We start from the raw sequence: 9,842 nt of genomic DNA on the forward strand, positions 1-9,842 counted from the left end.
CAGAGGGTGACAAATGTCATAGAAAACTGCAACAGTCGGATACCGGAAGAAAGAAATCACATTCATTTTTTCAATAGATGAATTGATTTTTACCAATTACTTAAAAAACTTTAAAGACAGACCTACCGTGAGCTACGCGGTTGTCCATCGATGGTATGTACTTCTGTTAAGCCGTCATTCCGCGTTATTTAAGTTTCATTATTTGAAAATCGCGCTTAATAGCGGAGTTCCTGGTGAACAACTACACTACCCATGGTCCAGCAGAGAAAGATCCACCAATCAGAGAACTGCGGCCAAGAAAGCCCGCCAAACAAATCCGGAAGCGACCGCCCACTCACATGACGCGCTGTGAATGACGCAAACGAGTTGGTCGCTTCACCCTCAAACTACTTATATATTTGTAGATATCTGAATATTTCGCAACAAACGTAAACTGTATCGTTTCTATACTTATGACCAACAACATCAAATCAATAGTTTTCAATATTTCCTTTCGATTACATCCAATGCTTCATGGGATTGTAGTTCGTGTCTTTATGTTCGATTTAAAATACTTTTAAATACTCAACTACTTTTTATGCTTTAAAACAAAGTTTGTAATGCTGTGATTAACCTCAGAGCTTGGTTTGGTTCATGGCTTAGAACTCTTTTATGAAGGATTTTATGTTAAGTCTATGGAAGAAATGAATGGGTAAAATACTTCTGGAACCTAGTCTTTTGAAAAAGTGGGCGGGCATTGTTGGCATGTTGTACAGTATTTAAATTCATTTTAAAACAAATTAAATGTCCCTCCTACTGCAAGTGGGCTCAGAAAGTTGTGATTGGTCCATTTTGACCACTGGCCGGTTGCACCAGCTATACGTAAGTTACAACTTAGCCTATTTGTGGCGTAAAAGGGCACCAAGTCACAATTTACGCATTACTAAATATGTGAGCATTGCACCATTAAACTTAAGTAGGATGTAACCCTACGAATAAATGAAATATTTATGGAAGCCTCCGAGCAGGAGGCTTCTGCTGGAATTAAAAAAACAGACTCATTTAATGACATCAATGAGCTCATGTTTTGCGTGACAGGCTTCAATCCTTTCGACATACAGTATGATGTTGACATTTACACTTATTTACATTTACGAGAGAGAAAACATTATGTAAAATAATGTACTTCTTCAGCATGAAACCGATCTAACATTGCACTTTCCTGTGTATGGTGTCAAGTTTCAACATATATGATATAAGATATTAAAATGAATAAATGCATATTTTCCCAGCCTGTTGTATAAGTAATTATTTATTTATTGTCCCTTATTCATTTTATATGGAAGTCCTGAACCGCAAGTGGAAAGAAAAAAAATAGTGTCTCAGTTCCTTCCTGACACTATGTCTTACATTTTTTTCTCTCTTCAAATTTTTTTTTCCTCAATACATTCCTTCGCTTCCACCATGTAACACTGAGCAAACGGCATATATGGTTTAGAAAGACCAACAATTTCAAACAAAAAAATAACTCCAGTTGTTACACGACAATGAATGCCATATCAAACACATGTGACCTGATTTTATCTTGATTAAGGTTTGCAAACCCTTAAATAAATAATAAATGTATTATTCAGCTATATAGCAACAGAGAAAGCATTAAAAGCATAAGATTACATGTTTACTGATAGTGGCACCTGGTGGCCAAGGTTGGTACCACATGCATTTTTTTAAAGAGAAAAAAAAATTGGTTTTGAAGAGAGAAAAGCAAAATTTTGGAAGAGATAAAAAAAAAAAAAAAACATTTTAGGAAGAGAGAAAAAAATTTAAGACTTAGGCTCAGGAAGGAACTGAGACACTTTTTTTTTTTTTTTCACCGTTATTTTTTCATTTTTTTTTCACCTTGTTTCTGTAATTTTAGATACAGTTTTTTAATATTGTTATTTACATAGGCTAAATATACCATTAATGAAATCTTGTTTTATTACGTATCGTATTTTAATGGGTATATCATTTATTACAGCTGACAATTACGTGAGCAAACAAGGTTTGAACGTCAACCGTAACGAGATCAAACTGAAATTCACGTCTTTTTAACACTTCTTTGTACAAATTTGAAGGTTGCTTATTGGCTCAATTAAGGTAAACGTTATATTATGCGACTACGCATTACTTTATGGAGAGCAACCAAATGAAGCACTGACTTAGTTACAAACTAACTAGTAGTAACTAAACCCTTAGTGTGAACTTTACGTATCAACTTAAGTGAGACCTTATGCAAAGCTGGTGCAACCCTACCCAGGTGATAACACAGTCAACGTTGACACTGTAAATTCACAATCATGAAGAGTTAGGAGAACATTAGGATGATTGTTCTAATAATTCACATTCTACCCACAGTAATTTTGCTCCCAGCTTTCACACTGTCGATCACACTGCCTCCTACTGGTGGTGAGGAGTTTGTCTAATGTCATATCCGTAGTTTGGAGAGATGACAGAAGAAAACGCTTTTATGAATTTTCTGTAAAAAGATTTTATTTTCTCATGTTCTTCAGACGTGTCGTCCAATGGATGCATCTCTTATTTGATTTTTGAATAGCTGAAATCAAAACTGGTTAAAAGAAAAATATGAAAAATTGAGGAAATTTGTAATATCTTGTCTTTGTTTTGGGAGCACAAACAAATTTCTGATAATTAGTTTTTTATTTGCAGATCCTGGGGCTTAAAATCTATTTGCTTATATCTTATTAAATCGGAATAATAACGAAGTCTTTAATGATCAGTAATGAGCTTAAAATAATCTTATTCATGAAAGGTTACATTGTCATAAGACCAGAGTGCTTGAGAAAATATGTTTATTATAAGTTTATTGAAACAAAAATTAAGTCACCTTTTTCAAAGTTAAAGTTTGCAGAAGAAAAAAAATTCTGATCAAAAATTGACTAACTCCCATGTGTGTTTATGCCTGTTCATGCCTGTCCATTTATGTACAAGTGGTTCCTGGAAACTGCTTGCTGTGGATTTTCAGAAGAAACACAACAGTGATGCTCAGTGTTGCTGAGTACTCATTCACAAATGTAGTTTAGTGTTCTGAAGAGCCAGCAGGCGGTGGTGCTGTTCTGTGCCGACCCTGTTACCAGGAGGTTTTTTATGGATCTGCTTGTTGCACAGAATGTTTACTGCTCTCTACTTAGAGACTTTCATAGTGACTGGACAAAAAGACAACAGGATAAACACACGCACGTTAACTTGGCTATCTGAAATACTATAGACTTTTATTATAGTTACATAAAGCTATTTAGCCTATTAGTACCATATGTAGACTCACCCTAACCCTACCGCTAGAAGAAACTTTTTTGCAATTTTTAAGACTAAAATCTTTTTTTAAAAGTGCTATTCATTTCTTTGTGTAAAGCATTTCAATTAAAGAAAAATCACAGATTGCATCTTTAAACAGATGTGTAAAAGATTTCCCTTCATTCAGGAAATATGAGATCTCAGAACAACTAACAAGCATGTAAATGAACAGAAGATTATCAGAGGAGCTTCTATGACAATGGCCTTGTGGAACGAGTGCAAAGAACTAAAAGAGACTTGTTTTATCTGTGAAGAAGAGTGTATTAAAAGACTATTTCTGAACATAGTGTAGCTAAGACCAGAAAATAGGAGTTGTGATGAAATTTCAGCATTCAACACCCTTTTTACCCTCCAACTCTCAAGAAAATTTATGATTTTGTCCCACAATTCATTTGTCAAAACATTTGTCCGAAACCCTCAGCAAGTTCAGCAAACAAAAAAACTAAAAGAAAGAAAGAAAAAGAAATTGAATGACAGAGTAATAGATAGAGAGAGAGAGGATATCCAAGGAAAACAATAGAACCCTAATCCAATATCTGAAATGTTTGATTGTATTGTCAGTGACAGTGAATCCAGATCTGCTTTTCTTTTTTTACATCTGAGCGAATCTTCAGGTAGTGCTGAGGTGTCTCTGTGTAAATTAAGGGATTTGCTTATGAATATGCATTTACATATTTCTCTGCAAAACAGGAATCAAAGGTGTTTACAGTTCAAACAGAGCAAATACACTAACAAAAGTTCACTGAACTTAAACTGAGGAAAGCTTTTCCACGCAATTAAAATAAATGTATCCAACAAAAAATTATTAGTTTGAACTGACTTGTTCTAGTTGTACAAACTTAAATTAATTTTGTCAGACCAAATAGATAAGATCTAATTAATTGTCTTAAGTTGGATTCATTTTATTAACCATTAGTATGTGCCAGGTAAGCAAGTGCAACGACAGTGAAACTATTGCACTGGCAGTTTGATTGCAACTGCTTATAGATCTTAGCAGCACTCAAAACAAATGTCACTGAAGGTGAGAGTCCATCCTCAACCTAAGAACAAGAGCCACTTTTCACCACAATGGTAACTCCAAAAACTCCAGCCTAACAAACAATCCTTTTAAATGCCAATATAACACAACATTAAACATGAACAAATCTCCTTCTATTCTTATCTTACTTAAAAATGCATGAAATAACACTTAAATTCAACATTTGTTCACTTCATCCAGTCACCTGCAAAGCATGCTGGGAAATGGAAATCCCCTGCCCAGTTTCATCAATGCTACAAAAAGTATTCATGTAGTCATAACTTAAATTAAGTAAACTTCATTTTTATAAATTTAATTGGATAGAACGTAATGAAATCAAGACAAAATGTTCTAGAATTGTGTTGCTTTAGTTCATTTTAATTAAGTAAACTGAACAACCTGCAAAAATCCTTTTTTTGAGTGTATCCCCTTTAGATCACTCTAATAGTGGCTGCAGATTTGTATTGGCTGTTTTTCTGTGAATTAATGAATTACAGGAACTATTGGGACAAACATGGAGTTATTGAAGCTGTGATCTGCTTCTGATAAAATCTGAATCTGTCATTCCCAGAGTTGTGTACCCATGTGATGTGTGTATGTTGTTTGTATCCTCCTACGAGAAAGCACTGCATTTTCGCTTCACCAGGAAAGTGAGACTATGGTCTCTTTTAAGCCAATTCTTAAATGTTTATCTGCTAAACTCAAAAATCCAACTATATTTTGAGTGGTGCTTGCCCATGCAAAACTTGCCATGCCAGGATGTTGCTATGAGGTAGCTAGGGTGTTTCAGGTGGTTGCCAGGCCCAGTCCCAAGTCTTTTATTATATTCCCCTTTTTTCACGCCATAAAATCCTGTTTTATTGCCGCCAGGTGAAAACCATGTGTCTGATTTAATAAGCACATCCGTAACATGAACGGGTAATAAAAATAAATGAAATTTCTATTGAAATATGATACATAACTGTGTTGAATTTCAGAAGTTTTGGTTAAAGGTGCAGAGTCTGGTATGCGAGGTGTTAAGTATTCAGGTATTAATCTGCCCCAGACTCTGTATCTTGGGTGATGGGGCGGTCATTGACATTGTAAGTAGACACATAAAGAATTGGGTCTTAACCAGTGTCATGATCGCTAGGCAGATCATTTTGAGGGGCTGGAGGTTGGCTGGAGCACCCTCTTTTCAGGAGTGGTGCTTGGAGATGGGAAGGGTGGCGGCCTTTGAGGAAGTTACTTTCAGAGGAACGAGGAAGTATAAAGTGTTCGTGGAGAAATGGGGCAGGTATTTGTCATTTGTGGATGTGTGATTATTGTTGTTGTGTTTTTTTTAATTTGTCATTTAAGACCACTGTTATGTTGCTGGGGTTAGGGTGGGATTGGGAGGGGGGTAGGAGTAATAGTTGGGGTTAAGTCTGAGTCTATGTACAGGTGCATCTCAATAAATTAGAATGTCGTGGAAAAGTTCATTTATTTCAGTAATTCAACTCAAATTGTGAAACTCGTGTATTAAATAAATTCAGTGCACACAGACTGAAGTAGTTTAAGTCTTTGGTTCTTTTAATTGTGATGATTTTGGCTCACATTTAACAAAAACCCACCAATTCACTATCTCAACAAATTAGAATACATCATAAGACCAATAAAAAAACATTTTTAGTGAATTGTTGGCCTTCTGGAAAGTATGTTCATTTACTGTATATGTACTCAATACTTGGTAGGGGCTCCTTTTGCTTTAATTACTGCCTCAATTCGGCGTGGCATGGGGGTGATCAGTTTGTGGCACTGCTGAGGTGGTATGGAAGCCCAGGTTTCTTTGACAGTGGCCTTCAGCTCATTCTGCATTATATATGTTTTGTTCTATGAGGTACATTTATGTGAATCAATAAAAAATTGTTAATCAGAAATACGATACATAACAAATCAAGAAATATACTAAAGAGTTGATTTAAATACATATTCAAGAACTGTATCTAAAATACTGTAAATCAGGGACAGTAAAAAAAATACGTATACAATAAAGTGCAAAATTTGACATTTATTAATTTTAATATTTTTTGTGTTGAACATGAAACATAAAAAAATATTTAGTTGTGCATAACTAACGCACAGGTGGTGCAACTGTCCCATGGAGACTGATGTCTCCAAACTTCTCTGCAACTGCCCTACCACCTGTCCCCTAGACCCTGTTCCCTCCCATCTTCAACAAGCTATCTCTCCAACACTTACCCATATTCACACATATCATAAACTCAACAACTAGTACTTTCCTGCCACATTTCAGCAGGTTCATGTAACTCCCACTGCTCAAAAAACCAACACTTAACCATACAGTAATTGAAAACTACAAACCTGTATTTTTCCAACCATTTTTAAAATACCAACTGTTTCAAAAGTATAGCTACAAGATGTTAACAATGTGTGTTAACATGATTTACTATGATTTAATCGCTTACTAACCTTTTCTGTGTAAAGTTATATCCAGTTTTACAACTTTGTTGCCATGACGACGTAATGGCGTAATCCCTCAAATGATTTAAACAATGTTACAGCTCAAATAAGACACGTTTTAACAGAAGAATTAATATAGCACTTTTAAAATTACAAGCTTCACATTTCTGCCTTTAAACCCTCCAAAAAATGGCCCCATTCACTTCCATTGTGAGTGCCTCACTGTAACCTCGAATTTTTCAAAGAAAAGGAGGGATGAGTTGAAATTATTTTTGTGGTAATTTTGATACATTGCTAGTGCTTTTCCTCATTTGTAAGTCACTTTGGATAAAAGCACCTTCTAAATTAAGTCTAAATGATTAAACGAAATGTAAATGTTAGAAGGGACAAACATCAATGACTTTGTGTATGCATTGCAGATATTGCAAAAACTGGAGAAAAGTTTGACTTCTGGCCTTGGTAAAGGGCCACTCTCTCCTGTTGAAGAGAGTGTGTTGCTCCTTTCAAGGAGAGAAGGTTCTAGAGCACAGTCTACTATTCTGACAGGAGAAGGTCTTTGAACAAGCCTGTTCACTTGACACAGGAAACTTAAAACAACTTCTCTTTCTTTCGGCTGACTTTATAGGATTGATTCAAGTCTTTGAACTGAAACTGACTTACAGTTATAGTAAAACTCAAGTATTTGAGCAAATGATTTTGAAGACTGTCCACCTTGAAAGTCTGATCGCTGATTTGGAATCCTTTAGCAACTCCTGCTTTTACTTTATCTAAAATAGTAAATCAGGAATCTGATCCTAAAATAACGACTTCAGGAGAAGAATTATTACTTTGCGATTATTCTTTCTGTAATTCACATAAATCTGCAACTGAAAACAATCAAACTGAGCAACAATATCTTTGTAGGAAAACGCTTGGTTTGTACATGATTAGGCTACAGGGTGTCATTAAATGTTCATTAGGACAATGGAACCAAATCCTGCAGGACAAAGTTTGATGGCTCCCAGTCTGAACAGAGGAAGGGTTGCTGGTTGACTACCAGCTTTTGTCAAAGTCGAAAACTCTTTTACTATTAAGTTATGTGGACTCTACTTTTCAATTTTATCTCCTTCTTCTTTTCTATACTTCTCCTAATATCTTATGATGTTAAGACCACAGCTAAACTGGTTTGAATGAAGAACTCGGATGTAATACTGGGAACCCTGTTATCTATAGGAATATCTCCTCTGAACCATTAAGTGAACCAACAAGTGGGTCCATTTTAGAAAGTGAATGGCAGTTCATTTTACTACTGGCTGTCTATTACAGGAGATAATGGACTCTCCTAAAACCTGGCTCTGGCATTTGCCATTACTGCTGCTGCTTGGAGGCCAGCGGGAGTAATAACTGTAATTCAGAAATAATTACGAACTGCATTCTGCAAAATTAACCTCGCTTGCCAAGAAGCGGTGTAAGCAGCATATAATGGAATGAAAAATTCAACTCGTCCTCTTCTTCCTCTCTCTCTCTCTCTCTCGCTCTCTCTCTCTCTCTCTCTCTCTCTCTCTCTCCCTCTCTCTCCACTCAGTTTCCTGTAAATAAAAGAGTATGAAGAGGTCTTGAAAAGGAACACACAGTTCTTTAATACATCTGTTCCAGCTCATGGTTCTTTTCATGTTCATGAAAGAAGTCGGCCAGCCTTATTGGATGAGGAATAAGTACAAGGATTTGCAGATGATTTCACAATTGTTTTGTGAATCATTTAGTTTTTTAACAACATTTAATAGTTTGGTGTAGATCATTGGATGAGGATGAGAGAAAGGGAGAGAGAGAAAAGGGATAGAGTCCAGTATGTCGTTTAAAAGGATTTGCAGGAAAACAGCTGGAACAGAAAGATGTCAGCTGAGAGGGAGAAAGAGAAATGTGCATGAGTGTGTGTGAGTGAGTGATCAACTGCACCACATTATTTCTTAACGGTACACTTTTGTCTGATATTCATCTTAATTGCCTTTGCACTCAACAACTAAAATCACTCCTTGCTATTTTGAATGCAGCAATTATGTAATGTATTTGTAAACACCACTGTCCATTACAACTCACTTGAGAATATCTCACTTTCCCTATAAAATAAGATCTTTAATGTTATGTGTTACATGTGTTTGCATTTTCTCCTGAGCAGCTCCACGTAGGAAAGGAGAAAAATACTGTACCTGCCACTAGTCTGAGTAAAGACAAACAACTTTTGGAGAGAAGATGTTAGACGAGAACAGGAGAGATTCTGTGGGGGTTATTAACACAATATCAGATCTCAGAGCTTACACCTTACACCTAAGCTAAAGACCTTACAAAACAAACAAAAAAAATAATAAAAAATAAAAAAATCCACATTATAGGATACATTTACATTCACCAAAGCAGTCAAAATGTTGCTCATTCGTTATTTACAGTAAATTGCAAGTTTATGACTCAAATCCTGAAACCATCTAACAGCTTTTAGTCAGACAGCACTATGAAGTAAAAAACTAAGTTACTAGGGTAGATTTGCGATAATCAATTCAGATGGTCAGACGCACAATTTTCTTTTAAATTAGTATGCATGTGTGACATCAGTTCCTCCTATCCGTAATATTCTCAGCGAGTCCACCGTATTTCGCAAGGTGGGCGGAATTTCCGGTTGGCTAGCAGAAGTGCAATTGGTTGGCGTTTTGTGCGTAGTCGGTCTCTGCTTGCTTGCGTGACATGCGTTTAAATTCTTGCTTTTTAAATGTTGTAAGATGTCTTAAAATTTTCCTGGACAATGTGTGCAGTTAATGGTTATCCTAATAATCAATTGAAAGTAAAGTTTTGTCTAAAACAGCAATGTTATGATCAGAAACCACTCGCAAAGCGCTCCAGTTCCAGATGCTTCTTCCATCGGTTGCCTACAGAAGGATTGACTTAGAAACATCTGTTTGAAAAAGCTTTGGAACAATTTGTTTGTGTGCTCTTTTCACTTTATTGGCAAGAAGTCAACAGCAGGGATTACTTATATTATCCACTGTTACCGTCTGGCTACGATAGACGTCCAGAAACT

The sequence above is a fragment of the Myxocyprinus asiaticus genome, chromosome 23 (assembly GCF_019703515.2).
Source record: "Myxocyprinus asiaticus isolate MX2 ecotype Aquarium Trade chromosome 23, UBuf_Myxa_2, whole genome shotgun sequence".
In the NCBI taxonomy this organism is placed as follows: Eukaryota; Metazoa; Chordata; class Actinopteri; order Cypriniformes; family Catostomidae; genus Myxocyprinus; species Myxocyprinus asiaticus.